This window comes from Podarcis cretensis (genome assembly GCF_951804945.1).
Source record: "Podarcis cretensis genome assembly, chromosome: 4".
Classification (NCBI taxonomy): Eukaryota; Metazoa; Chordata; class Lepidosauria; order Squamata; family Lacertidae; genus Podarcis; species Podarcis cretensis.
In genome coordinates this window covers 24,316,631-24,332,056 of record NC_137173.1, presented here as the reverse complement: position 1 = coordinate 24,332,056, position 15,426 = coordinate 24,316,631, and positions in this window count along the sequence as shown.

Below are 15,426 nucleotides of genomic sequence, written 5' to 3'. Positions count from 1 at the left end.
AAGGAAAAGTGAGAGAAGAGTCAGAAGATGAGGGCAAGTTGAATCTTTTTGGATGCCACATGGATGCTGTTTGGTAGAAACAAAATGCAAATATAATAGTGGTGCTGTCTTGCCCACTTGCTCAGAATCAAATACAGGCTTTTCTGAAGAGGAAAAACCTCTTCGATGGGAAGCAAAGAGAAGGCACAGCTACTAGAAGGGACAATACAATGAAATATGGGTTCACTATTTTTTTTTGGGGGGGGGGGAGGAATAGCATGTCAGTGCCTCAGCATGTGAAATGTGACAAGACATTAGCAATTCCTTATCCAAAGCCCACTGAGGTGAACTTTTAAGGGAAACTGATAATTTAACCACTCGGGGGACTATTCAATAAATATTTTTGATCATTATATAAAAACTAAGCTAAATGTTCATTTGGCTCATGCTGATACCAAATGCATCAGGGTGTTAAAAGCTCCTTTAGCTTTTTAATATTTGCATAAAAAGAGGGGATTTCAGCAGGAATGGATTGATATAGCACAACACAATATTTTCCCCCCATAGAACAATTGCCCAAATCCCTCACTTGCATCTCCTCAGCCTAGCTTTGCATCACCAGTGCACTGTACACTCATTAACTCTCAGTTACTAATGACACCCATGACAATTAGCTAAGCAGTGGTGTCCAGTCATGCATACAGCCGCCCTGAGCAAGATGACAATGCTACCCAAAATTGTCACCATTGCTCCAGACAAGATGTGTGATCAACTGTCCTTCCACACCTTCCCTTTTCTTTAAAGAAAGGGTCACAGGGTTCTCCCAGACAGGGGTTTATTCTACAAGGGGGGGACCCCAAACCAAACAAAAAATGATACTCTCCTCAAAAAAAAAGGTGCAACCCTCCATTTTGCTCAATGTGAGACCTGATTACTGACTGAATCAGACTGGGAATGTTAGCTATTGCACGCTTGTGCACATCCTGATATTTATTATTATTATTAAAAAAAAAAAAAGATGTGCATACATAGAGACACAGAAAACCTACCGTATTTTTCGTTCTATAAGACGCACCAGACCACAAGACGCACCTAGTTTTTGGAGGAAGAAAACAAGAAAAAAAATATTCTGAATCTCAGAAGCCAGAACAGCAAGAGGGATCTCTGCGCAGTGAAAGCAGCAATCCCTCTTGCTGTTCTGGCTTCTGGGATAGCTGCACAGCCTGCATTCACTCCATAAGACGCACACACATTTCCCCATACTTTTTAGGAGGGAAAAAGTGAGTTATAGAGCAAAAAATACGGTATATGCCTGGGAACGGGCAAAGCTAGAGGAGAACAGGGAGTGACAATGAAAACACTCCACAGTGCAGATCCCTTCTGTCAAGATCTGCCCAGAGGTATGGAGGTTGGGTGGACAAGTCACAATGGATATCCAGGGCTAATAAACAAAAACAAAAGAACAACCAGGATGATGTGGAAGAACTATCATTGCAAACCAATACAATTAGATCTGATTAACTGGTTTGTGGTAGAAGAGCTCCTTCTGCAAGCAACCTCAGGTAGCCAGGCTGGGGAAGACTGGGCACAGCGGAGGATGGTGTCTTTAAGAAATGTGGCTTATTGTACACATATTTACACCTGGGTCTGCTTTGGAGAGAGTTCAGGGCATCTCAAGAGGGGCTTGTTCCCCACAGCAGCGCAACACTTGAGCCCAAGGTATCCTCAACGCTATCTCCATGCCTCTGTCCCAGCCTGCCAAGATAGTTCTGCCTTCACCTGCATGGAGTTCTGCCCACATCCTTTCTCCTTCCCAAGAACCCTTGCTCCAAGGAGCTCCTCCCCACCCTCTGCTCTCACACACACCCCTTATCCAGACCTCTTGTTTTTCAAAAGGACATTTCTCCTGTGTGATATCACGCCTCCTGTAACCTCCCAAACTCTGCTATTTCTTCTGCTAACTAACACACAGCTGGAGGAAGGACAGCACCTTCCTGGTCAATTGTCCTTGAATGGTCTGGCATTCCTGCACCCTCAAGGTCCCTTCCAACTCACAATTCTATGATTCCATGGCATTTAGTTCTCCTTAATGGCATCACTATCTGTGATCTCCTGAACAGCAGAACTGGTTCAGCCTGTATTTCAAATCTGACGTCTGGCATCTTCCCTTCAATACTCCAAATATTATTCAAATTCTACCGTTTATTAATTTCTAACATTCACTAGTTCTAGGAGTGATGAGTGCCCTTGCACATCCAAACTTGGTCACCCCAGATCTGTAACGATAAGAAGCTGCCTCACACATTACTGAGTCAGGCCATTGGTTGATCTAGCTCAACTATGCTGACACACTTGGAGTGAATGAACCCAATGAACTTAAAGGAACAAGAACCTGAGATGGTTCACACTCCCCTTTCCTAGGTAGTTGTCTTTGCAAAGGTTTTATGGAAAATAAAAATAAAATGTTTTGTTGATGCTGATTAATAGCAGTTCTCCAGGATAGGGGTCTCTCTCAGCCCTACCTAGAGATGTCTGGGATCAAACCTGGGACCTTCTGCATGCAAAGAAGATGCTCTCCCACTGAACTAGTGTCCTTCAAGGAGACTGCTGGAGAAGGTGGTAGAAAGGATGAAGAGACATCCTTTGGCAATGAAGCAATATCCCAGGTTGTTGTTTAGTTGTTTAGTCGTGTCCGACTCTTCGTGACCCCATGGACCAGAGCACGCCAGGCACTCCTGTCTCCCAGGTTACCAGGCCCATATCTCAATTGGTTCCTGGTCATGACCATATAAGCAGTTCAAGGAAAGGATCTACCCAACAAGACTGTGGAAAATTGAAGTGGATGCTTTGGGCAGATATACTTTTAGAGATGCCAGTGAATCAGACTGCAATCCAAGCATTTCACTATGGCATCCTCAGCAGCACAAAAACTCCAACTTAACTCCACAGCTTTTGGTGAATGCTGAAGACGCACCTCCTTACCCTGGCTTTTGACACCTAAGATGCACATTACCACCCTATTTTTGTGATTGTAAGTTTGCTTTAAACTGTTTTTAATGTTGCATTTTAAATTGACGTAACCCGCCCTGGGACCTTAGGCTGAAGGGTGGGTCGTAAATTAAACTAATCCTCGTCATCATCCTGGGCACAGATCTGGACTGGCACAAGCTCTTTGGCAACAGTGCTTCTCTTTCAGATGCTATGTATTACAGAGAGCTTTAGCAATTCTATGAAAGAATGAACTCCTCCTGCCCTCTCTTGCATCATCCTATAAATCTGGGGTTTTTTGCCCCACAGAAGACACAGTCATGCACCAGAGGCTTCCTGTAACTATCAGACATCAACACATCAGGTGGGGCTTTTTCCAGTTCCCAGGAAGCAGAATTGCACTCCAGTGTCAGTAATGCAAGACCATGTAGCTAGATAATTGACAGGAGTTGGTTTTCCAGCGAAGTCAAAGAGACATGTTGCAAACTCTGAAGAACTTGTTACACCTTGGAAGGTATTTAATTATCTGACCTCTGGGACTTCCGGGTCGGCGCCATCGCCGAATGGCGGACTCCCTCCGAGCTCCGGAGGGAGTCGGCTGGGTAGGGGTCGGGTCCTGCCGTGCCGGCGACGCGGGGACCCTCAAAAACCATGGGCGGAGATGCCCATGGACTTGGTGACTCGGCGGGCACCGTTTGCGCCCCCCCCGACCCGCGAAGGAGCCTTTTTAAAGGCTGCGGAGCGGGTGACGGGGGGGGGGTGTGGTGCTGTGAGTCCAATGCTTCCCCTGCCCAGCGAAGCCGCATGCCATTCGGCGGAGAGCAACGACTTCTTCTTTGAAAATTTCGGATTTGGACTAAAAGGAACAACCCGTGAGTAAATTGATTGGACTTAAAAGGGAAATTTGATCTTTGAATTTGGAGCGAGCGGGGGGAGTGCAAAAAGGAAGTCCGCCCCCCCCCCCGTTGTAGATGGCTCAACGCAAGGATTTGACAACTAAGATCGAGAGATGAACTTGTTTACCTGAAAAAAAATTTTAACTTCACGAAGGGAAATTACAATAATTGTGCTGGAGGAGAAGACTGATTTGTGGGAACTAAAATGCAACCCCCCCAGGAACCGGGAACGATCCGCTATGAGAGACTGGTGAAGAGACACAGAAACTTTGACAGCTGTCAAAGTAGCTGTCAAAGCAGGAAAATAAAAGAGAACTTTGTTACGATGGCTTTGCTGGTTAGATTTATTACAATTTGGACATAAATTATTGGAAATAAAGGCAACAAGTTATTTGACTTTTGGGTCTGATTTTGAAAGAAATTAAGTTACCATATTCCCTCTAGAGGGAGGCTGGGACATTGCAACAGTAGCAGCAAGTGGAAAAATACTATGAATTTGAGCAGGATCTGTTATCTCTTGGGAAAGCTGCAAAAACGAAGCATTATTTTGTCTACAGAGGTTTCTATACTAAAGGAGACAATGGATTTATCTATTGAAGAAAGGAAGGGACTTGACGCAAGTTATGTTCCTGAATAACAAAAGCCTCTGTGGAGAACAAGAAGTTTCTGAATTAGAAGGTTTCTGCAGCAGAACAGGAAAAAGCAACCTGAGGAATAAGAGCTGGACCAAATTTGAAGCCGGAGTATTTGGAACATCCAGACTTTAAAAGGACCAAGAAATAGAATTTAAGTTAGACTCTTAAACATAGAGGTCTGGATGGAAGAACAATGACTTTTTCTGAGAGTTTTTTCGAGATTGGACTTTCTGAAATTAAAAGCTATCAAAAGACGGCAAAGTGGAGTTGAGATATAGACGTGGATACACCAGGCTGGCAGTAGACAATGGATGAACTTTGGGGATTGGAACCGGGGAATGGGGGGGGGCGGGAGATTTGGAATCCAAAGGCTGTAAAATTATATATTATTTCTTTCTTTTCTTTTTTCATGTTTGTTGTTTGAAAATAGGGGAATTCGTGGAAGGGAAATGGGGTCGATCTTAGGGAATTATATAAAATATAAGGAGAAATGGTTCATTAAGATAAATAAGATAAATTAATTTGGAATAAATGGGTTATTTAAAATTACAAATAAGGGTTTAAAATTTGGGGTAAGAATCTGTGGAATCAATTTAAGGGAAATGGAATACAAGAGGGGGAGGGGGGGGGAAAGTCCGGGAAAGATGCCACTGAAACCAAGTGTAAATCATATTTGTTTTTTCTTTCTTTCTTGCTATCTTTCCTTTTTATTCTGGAAAATTTTTAATAAATATTATTAAAAAAATAATAATAATTATCTGACCTCCGGAAGGCGTGTTTACTTAACAGCCCAATCCGTTGTGACGACTAGACTTTACATTAATAACTGGTGATTTCCTGCTGTCTTTAATGTGGGCTTCAGTTTCAACAAGGGTTTGCCAAAGACTGAGTGTACAAGTTGCTGAGATATAGATCTCTTCCAAGGAATAACTTTGGTTAGCCAGCTGGCGCCCCAGAGCTCCAGTCACTCCCCAGACTCTTGTTATTTGCCCTTTACGTAACAGTTTATCCCAGCAATCCCATCTATTATGCATTTTCTCTGCAAAACTAGGACAACCGCAATAGGCTCTTTAATTCGTCCCCCATGTGAATGGCAATGGAAGCTCTACTTGAGCAGCCGAGATGCATAAAGCTATTCAAAAAAGGAGAGGGGGTTGAAAATCCCTTGACCTGTGTCTTGGCTTATGCAACTGCGGTTGCTGGCCTTTGCCCTTTCCTCAGTCCAAAGTATGGTTTCAAGTTTAAATGAATTACCAACCAGAAATAACACATGCATATACCTGCATGGTCCACTACTACAGTGGTACCTCAGGTTACATACGCTTCAGGTTAAAGACTCCGCTAACCCAGAAATAGTGCTTCAGGTTAAGAACTTTGCTTCAGGATGAGAACAGAAATCGTGCTCTAGCAACGCGGCAGCAGCAGGAGGCCCCATTAGCTAAAGTGGTGCTTCAGGTTAAGAACAGTTTCAGGTTAAGAACGGACCTCCGGAACAAATTAAGTACTTAACCCGAGATACCACTGTATATATAATGGTGTGTGTGTGTGTGTGTGTGTGTATATATTTTACAAAAAATGTTTTCAGTTGGTGCCAGAAGTTCATTAGGGAGGGAGCTAAACTGACCTTTGCTGGAAGTTTAAATTGTTTAGCCTGCCGTGCTAAACACATGGCTCTTGGTGGATATGAACCATACCGTACATCTTCATCCTGGTTCCTCTTGGTTGGTTCCTCTTCATCCTGGAGAAGAGTGACTAGTGGGGTGCCACAGGGTTCTGTCTTGGGCCCGGTCTTATTCAACATCTTTATCAACGACTTGGATGATGGACTCAAGGGCATCCTGATCAAATCTGCAGATTACACCAAACTGGGAGGGGTGGCTAACACCCCAGAGGACAGGATCACACTTCAAAACGACCTTGACAGATTAGAGATCTGGGCCAAAACAAAAAAGATGAACTTTAACAGGGAGAAATGTAAAGTATTGCAATTGGGCAAAAAAAATGAGAGGCACAAATACAAGATGGGTGACACCTGGCTTGAGAGCAGTACATGTGAAAAGGATCTAGGAGTCTTGGTTGACCACAAACTTGACATGAGCCAACAGTGTGACGCGGCAGCTAAAAAAGCCAATGCAATTCTGGGCTGCATCAATAGGAGTATAGCATCTAGATCAAGGGAAGTAATAGTGCCACTGTATTCTGCTCTGCTCAGACCTCACCTGGAGTACTGTGTCCAGTTCTGGGCACCACAGTTCAAGAAGGACACTGACAAACTGGAATGTGTCCAGAGGAGGGCAACCAAAATGGTCAAAGGTCTGGAAACGATGCCTTATGAGGAAGGCTAAGGGAGCTGGGCATGTTTAGCCTGGAGAAGAGGAGGTTAAGGGGTGATATGATAGCCATGTTCAAATATATAAAAGGATGTCATATAGAGGAGGGAGAAAGGTTGTTTTCTGCTGCTCCAGAGAAGCGGACACGGAGCAATGGATCCAAACTACAAGAAAGAAGATTCCACCTAAACATTAGGAAGAACTTCCTGACAGTAAGAGCTGTTCGACAGTGGAATTTGCTGCCAAGGAGTGTGGTGGAGTCTCCTTCTTTGGAGGTCTTTAAGCAGAGGCTTGCCAACCATATGTCAGGAACGCTCTGATGGTGTTTCCTGCTTGGCAGGAGTTGGACTCGATGGCCCTTGTGGTCTCTTCCAACTCTATGATTCTATGATTCTATTCTATGATTCTGTCTAAATTATGGGGGACAACTAACAGTCACTTCCCCCCAAACCTCTGCTGTTGGGCAGGGATATGAGGGATTAGAAAGTCCTTGAAGTATCCTAGACCCCAATTGTTATGTGCTGTTTAAATTAATGAAGGAACCTTGCACCTCACGTGTTAGATATTCAGTGTTGTTGCTTAGTAAGCTTAAAGGCTGCCATTTTCCACCTATCATATGCGCAACATGACCCAAGTCTTGACCTTTCCAATAAATAAAACATGGAGATAATGAATAAATGCTGCTATTACATTTAAGGGCCAAGCACTGGCATCAAATGCTGATCTTGGATCAAAAGTTGGCACATCTCTGGACTCTGGCCCAGGCTTCACTGGGCTTGACCAGTTTTGCAATACAAATATCATCCTCTGTGGCTGTGACTCACCAGTACTTTATTCAGCACCAGTCAGTAATTAAGGTCTTTCAGAGACTTTAAAAACACACAAACAGGTAAAATGTTTATGTAGCATCCCTTGCCCTCCATAAAATGCTGCAGGACATTGCAAAATTAAGTGCTAGAAAATGAACAGCAATTATGAACCATCAAATGCAACTTTTAATTCTGGTTTTTTTGTCAACATAAAGAGAAGAGGCAGAAAAGAGGTCTACATCTCTACAGAAAGTTCACACTAGGTCCATACATTGTTACAGAAAAATAAAAAACACATAACTTCTTTTTAGTTAATTCCTTCGCAAGATGAGAATTGCTTGGCTTTTAGTTGAATAAACTAACTTATTTTTACTTCTCCAATTTGCATATGGTGGTTAAACTAGTGGCTTTTCTTAAATTGTAGAGATCTCAATTACTTTTTTTTTAGCATGTCACCCCATCAAATTAAAGATACACTTTTCACCAATAAATGCAAAATACATAGAGCAATAGCCAGTGTTAGTCATACACATTCTTGTTTTTCTGTCTGTTGTCTAATCCTCACCTGTCCTTCAGCCACATTGTTTCTAGGCTAACAGCATTCCTTGGGTTGCAAACATTATGATAACAAAGAGACTTGGGGCATCTTAAAGACCGGAGGTGGCATACAAGGAAGCTCTCCCATTTGTGCAATGGGTGCCTGGTTCCTCTTCTGTCACCTCCAGCCACCCCAAGCACCCACAAAATCTCCACTGGAGGGTCCCCCCAAGCCTCCAGAGAAGATTTGGGGGAACATGCAGGGTTCTGCATGGAGGAGGTGATGAACACAAAGCATTATTGCACAAGCAGACACCTGCTTGGACTTTATCAGAAGCTCACAGTAACCAATTTATTATGGCATTCATTAACTTCGCTCCATCAGATGCATGAAGTGTTATCCTAAGTTGGGTGAGTAGGGAACTGCGAGGTCAGAAGGAAATGCAGAAAAGGACAGGTGATTATCATTACATTATCAGCAGGGGACATTCATAAAAATCACCCGTTATGCTGGTAACACAGAGGTTTTTTTCCCCACTTTTTAAAGTTTTTATTTATACTTTTCAAGTTTATACATTTCATTAGTTTTACAACCAATTTACCATTTCAAAATTTGACTTCCTTCCCCCCTTTCTGTGGTTCCTTAATTTTTTAAAAATATCTTCTGCATATCCAAATTCATTTCACTTGCTCATTTGATTATCTACTATAAAAATATACTCTTGTGGAACTGCAGGTTATTACAATAATCCTGATAATGTTTTTATCTGTTTATCATTTATCTGTAAATATTCAATAAACCATTTCCATTCTTTTATTTTAAAAAAATGGTCTTGATTTCTTATACTTCCAGTAAATTTTGCCATTTCTGCAAATTCCATGAGTTTTTGTATCCATTCTTCCTTTACTGGGACTTCTGCTTCTTTCCACATTCGGACAAGTAGCATTCTTGCTGCTGGGGTAGCATGCATAAATAAATTTCTATACAATTTAGGTAGTTCTGTCCCTATAATTCCAAAAAAAAAACTTTTGGAAGATATATTTTGGGAGATAACACAGATAACACAGAGATCTTAGCACCACAGGGGACAGCACTGTACCTCTATTTCAACAGTTTAACTTTGCAACTTTGTCTGGGTAACAGAAATGCTTGTGAACATTTTGTGGTGTTATTCCAGCGCAGCCAGTTGGTTTCAGCGTAAGTACACCCATATTGCTTAATACTAATTATGCATTTAAAAGCACATATAGTAGCCGACATAATGTGTAGTTTGGTTCAAAGGGGGTGGAAATCTACTCAAAAACACCATCTAGAGTACAATGCTGTCACTGCTCAGTACAGTGGTACCTCGGGTTAAGTACTTAATTCGTTCCGGAGGTCCGTACTTAACCTGAAACTGTTCTTAACCTGAAGCACCACTTTAGCTAATGGGGCCTCCTGCTGCCGCCGCGCTGCCGGAGCACGATTTCTGTTCTCATCCTGAAGCAAAGTTCTTAACCTGAAGCACTATTTCTGGGTTAGCGGAGTCTGTAACCTGAAGCGTATTTAACCTGAAGCGTATGTAACCTGAGGTACCACTGTAATCCTAGAGGTGATGCAAGTCAAGGAAGGATGCTAACTGAGCACAGAGAAAATACTGTACCGTGACGCAGCTAAGAAAGTAACCTATTTTGCTTGACCAACCTACGTTCGGGAAACAGTCACATTAATTAGTATGGTGAAACAAACACAAAGGGTTTGCACCATGTCTCTCACGTAGTCACCCATTCACTGGCAAGGCTGAGTTCTCCCTTTCTCTTTGCGTTGTCAGAGTCTCTATTAAGGTTTGTCAAGTATGGCTAATCCAACGACTTCTCTGCGAAAAGCAGCGGCGACAGGGGGCAGCCTTGATGAGTGTCCCTATTGAGGTGGATCATAGAATCATAGAGCTGTAGAGTTGGAAGGGACTCTGAGGATCATAAAGTTCAACCCCCTGTGATTTGTTATTTTAGATCTAAATGTGCAAACTTGATTTGGAGCCTCAAATTCCTTGAATCATTACCATTCCTGGTGTGAAATTTCTGCAGTTCCAAAGCCTATAGTTGTGCCACAAAGCGACACCACCACCCTGGTCATGCTCAGGGACATAAAATTATGCCACCATTTAGCTTTGCAGCTAGCCCCCACCCAGGAAGCCTCCCTTCTAATTTCCTAAAACACAAGCTCAGAAGCTTGCACAGGAGAAACTTGTGATTCTGTGAATATTGAACGTCACTTTTTATCTGTGATGCAAAAGGGACATGTCCCCATTTTTAATCTGCAATCAAATATTAGGTTTGGAGGGGAGGGGAGAAGCAGAGTACCAGGAAGGTTGGGGACATAATTGCTCTACTTACCACCTTTCATTGCTAAGTAATGTTTTCCTGGAAGCCTGCCCAACCTGGAAAGTAAAGAGCGTGAAAAGCAACTTGGAGCTGTCTTTCTCACACATTGGTCCAACTGGATAAGGACATTTGGGGCATGAAGAGTCCACATGAACCCAGGTTTACCACTTTATCCCTTATAACCAGCCTGAAGACCCTTTTCTCAGTACAGTGGTACCTTGGTTTAAGAACAGCTTAGTTTATGAACAACTTGGAATAAGAACGCTGCAAACCTGGAAGTAGGTGTTTTGGTTTGTGAACTTTGCCTTGGAAGCAGGACATGTTTCGCTTCCTGTTGAGTGTGCTCCATTTGTAAATTGAGTCCCCAGCTGCCAATTAGAGGCTTCCTGTTGAGTCTGTTGGCTGTTGAGTCCCAAGCACCCATGCAACACAGAGGTAACATTTGGAGCTTTTGTTTTTGCTATTTTTTGTGTTTTATTTGTGTGGCTTTTTTTGACTGTGACTTGTTCTTTGTTTTATGGGACTGACTTGTGACTGTGGCTTGTGACTTGTTTTTGTGACTGTGCAGAACCTAGTTCAGCTACTGGTTGATTGTGTGACTGCAGGAATAGATAAAAGCCCCCCATCCAAACAATGACTATCATCAGTGCACATATGAAATTTTTTTTAAAAAAAATTATCATCTACAATACTGTCTTACTTATTTTATAGTACAGTACTTTGATTATTGCCTTCATTTTATGGATCAATGGTCTCATTAGATAGTAAAATTCATGTTAAATTGCTGTTTTAGGGGTTGTTTGTCATCGTCTGGAACGGATTAATCCATTTTCCATTACTTTCTATGGGAAAACACACCTTGGTTTAAGAACACTTTGGTTTAAGAATGGACTTTCGGAACGGATTACGTTTGTAAACTGAGGTACCACTGTATAAAGAACATTTCTTGGCATCACTAGCCAGTGGTCCCTTAATCACATGCTACACCAGATGATCATAGAGCTTGCAGCTAGGACCGATGCATGCAGGGATGCTATTGAACCAGTTGGTTCCTCTGCATGGAGCCCATAAACACAATCCCTGTGGTCTGTGTGACTACAACAGTTCAAGAAAACCCTACCAGTTCAATTCAGAAGAACCAATTCATTCAACTTGACCTCTGCATGCGTGCCTCCCAACTTGGAGTTCAACAGCATCCCTGTATGCTCCCACACCACAGAATTGTAGAGTTGGAAGGGACCACAGGGGTCATCTGGTCCAACCCCCTGCAATGCAGGAATCTTTTTGCCCAACGTGGGGCTCAAACCCGTGACCCTTAGATTAAGAGTCTCATGCTCTACTGACTGAACTCTGGAAAACTATTCTATTACTGGCTTTATTAGACACTATATTTGCATAATATAGCAATGTAGGTGCGCTAAATGCAGAGAATATTGCCTCACAGACACATTTCAAAAACATGTCAGCGCACGTATTATTATTTGAGGGAAATCACAGTATGTATCCATCTGCACTTAAGTGCCTTGATGAATCAGAACCACAATCCCATAGAAGGAATGCGCAATAATACCACAATTATGCAAGAGAAAAAAATATGTCATCAGGTACAAGGAAGAATGATGACTTGTAAATGAAAGTAAAGTATACTACTGAAAAACTTGACGCACTGCAAATAGAATTTCTTAATCACAAAACATTATAAGTAGAGAAAGGCTCGTCTCATGTTCTGTTGACTTGAAAATGGAGATGTTTTCCCTCAAACCTTGTTTTCCCCAATTATTATAAGTAGCCTTACAATTACAAAATCAATTTTATATTATCTTATTTGCAAATACTCAAGTTTTATGTTAATCACTTAAGAAGGCTACATGACAGACCCTCCTTAGGTTAGCCACATGGGACTTGTGGAATTACAAACACACTTACAAATTGAACTTCAAGATTCTATTTCTCTGTTGCCCGATAATTTAAAAAGCAAAAACAACACTGCTCATAAAAGGTAAAGGGACCCCTGGCCATTAGGTCCAGTCGTGACCGATTCTTGGGTTGCGGCGCTCATCTCGCTTTATTGACCAAGGGAGCCAGGGTACAGCTTCTGGGTCATGTGGCCAGTATGACTAAGCCGCTTCTGGCAAACCAGAGCAGCACACGGAAACGCTGTTTACCTTCCTGCCGGAGGGGTACCTATTTATCTACTTGCACTTTGACATGCTTTCAAACTGCTAGGTTGGCAGGAACAGGGACCAAGCAACGGGAGCTCACCCCGTCATGGGGATTCGAACCGCTGACCTTCTGATTGGCAAGTCCTAGGCTCTGTGGTTTAACCCACAGAGCCACCCGTGTCCCAACTGCTGCTCATATCTGCAGGCAAATATGATGAATAAATAGTTGGAATAACTAAGTTATGGGAATTGCCCTAAAGACCCTTTTTGGATTCATAATGTCAATATTCAGAATCTGCAGTCTCTTCCTGCTGGCATGCATTGCTCGATTACTTACCCCTCAAAAGGTTGCCTACATTGCAGGCACAAAGCACAACTTGCAAGTCTCACTGCACCCTTTGGTTACTAGTGGGGTTTTATTGTGAGACTTAAAAACATGCATGCCCATTATTAATAAAAATGGTTTCAATAAAAGTGAGGACCTGTTTTTGCTGTTGCTCAAGCAAGGAAGAGAAGGAGCTACCCCACCCTTGGCCCTCTGGGTCTTCCATGCCTCAGGTCAGCTCTGCAGGAAAAATATTTCATTTTGGCTTCTTTACCCTCTTGTTGTGGTTGTTTTGTTAGCTTTCTGCCCCTTTACTTCTTCCTTGTCCTTATTTGTTTGTCTCATCATTTCCCCGCCTTCCTTCACTGAAATAAATCATCATCATTATCATCATCTATGGGTGCACACCTTAATGAAATGTGCTGTGCACACCCATGCCCATGAATTTTATAGTTTCATACATGAATATGACTTCCATTTATGAATTTGGTAACTTGGGAAGCAGTGCTCAGAGGGGATGCACTTAAAAATGCAAATGCCTAATAGTTAAGCCTCATTATCATGTTTGCATTAGTTGCCTTTGTTTGTTTACTCTGAAAACATACCACAACAGGAAGGTGGCACCCAGTCAATGGGGGATCAAAAATTAGTAGAATGAAAAGGCACAAAATTGGATTTAATCTAACTATACCCTACACTAGGAGCAAATGAGCCAGAAAAGTTGAGTAATTCTTACAAATGCATTTTGACCCTTTCATCCACCAATAAATAATGAAATTCCATTTTTTTTTATCCACTTGCTCTAAAGCTGCATAGCACTGAAATGCATACTGTATTTACTTTTACTGTTTTAAAATTAAGTTGCAGTGTTCTTGCTGTAAACACTGGTGGTAGATGGGGAATGAACTTGAGTCTTACCAAGCAGTGTAGTTTATCGTGCTAAAGCACATCAATGGGCCATAGTGGTGGTGGTAATGTTCATTTTTTCCTGACAAGGGCACATCCTAGAGGGCTTCTTTGCCAGTGAATAGTAACAGAAAGGATCCTTAAGGCAATTTCTTCTCAGACAGGAGCCCCTTCTTCCACAGGACTTGCTAGGAATCTTTCATTTTTGAGATAAGATTGGAGGTCTCACTCCAGGCAAGCAAGACTGGTGATGGTGTAGCATCCTTATTGTTTTGGAGAGAGACAGTGGCACGGAGGATACAAATGAGCATTGTTTGTTTTTGTCTATTAGCTGGAGGTTTTTTCTTCACTTATTTCCTGCAGAATATCAGGACAGTGTCAGTAGAGCGCCTCATTGCTTGGCACAGAATAATATCGAACAAAACACCATGTGAGGAACGACAATGAGTCCTGACACATATTACACCTCTGAAGCGCCCAGCCTCTCTTTCAATGTCATTACTTACCCGGGAACTTTTTTCCCATGCTTCAGCCAGGGTACCAAGGAGACACAAAAGCCCCTGATTTTGTGCAATTGAGGGGGTTAAGGAATCCAGAAATGAAAACACAGCTTCAGCCTCTTTCGTTTTAGAAGTTAAATACTGACTGTTACCGTTTGAAGTGCTCTAAAGTTTCTGTTCAACTTGGCAAAAATCCCATAAGCCACATTACACATTGCAATGCAGTTAAGATGAGACGTGCACATTTGAAGCAGCTGTTGTACATGTGCAGATTGCAGATAATGCACAAATGACAATTTCATGAATAGGAGTCGGTGGGGTGGCTGCAGCAGGCAAGCGGAAACCAAGCAGGTAACACACATTGATTGAAAATATATCTACCCCTTCTCTGTTGTGTACAGCGATATGCAAATATGACTTGAAACACATGGGGGGATGACCTGTTTTAGTCCATTAATGTGTACTTTGCCCCAGTGCCCACATTCCATGTGGAAAAGCTAACCAGACTTGTAGCTGAATATGGCTTCAAAACTGGGGAACACACACATTCAATGACACTGCTTTGAAGTGTATTGACAAGAAAACCCTTTACTATTGATGTGATCAACTTGTATCTAATTGATACAAGATATGTGTGTGTTGCATTTAGGTGGCATCATCCATGTGCAACATGTATCATAGGGACTAACAACTTAGGAGAGGGGTGGGCAGAAGGTGGACTGAGTTCTATTGGTAAATTGCTGGGTATTTTGCAGTAGTTAATAGCAAGGGGTTCCTGACTCCCAGTTTTTAACAATGGCAGTAACAAAAATGCTAACTTCCTCCAGCCCCAGATTAGATTTGCTGTAACTGAGACGTTGATTTATATTTTTATATTAAGGTCATGTTGGTATGAGTGCAGAAGGCTTTGCCCCTGAATCACTATTTAACATCTGGTTCTGATCCACCAGCCCCTATCTGGCATGTGGCTCTGGTTAGTGGGCCTTAAGATCCTA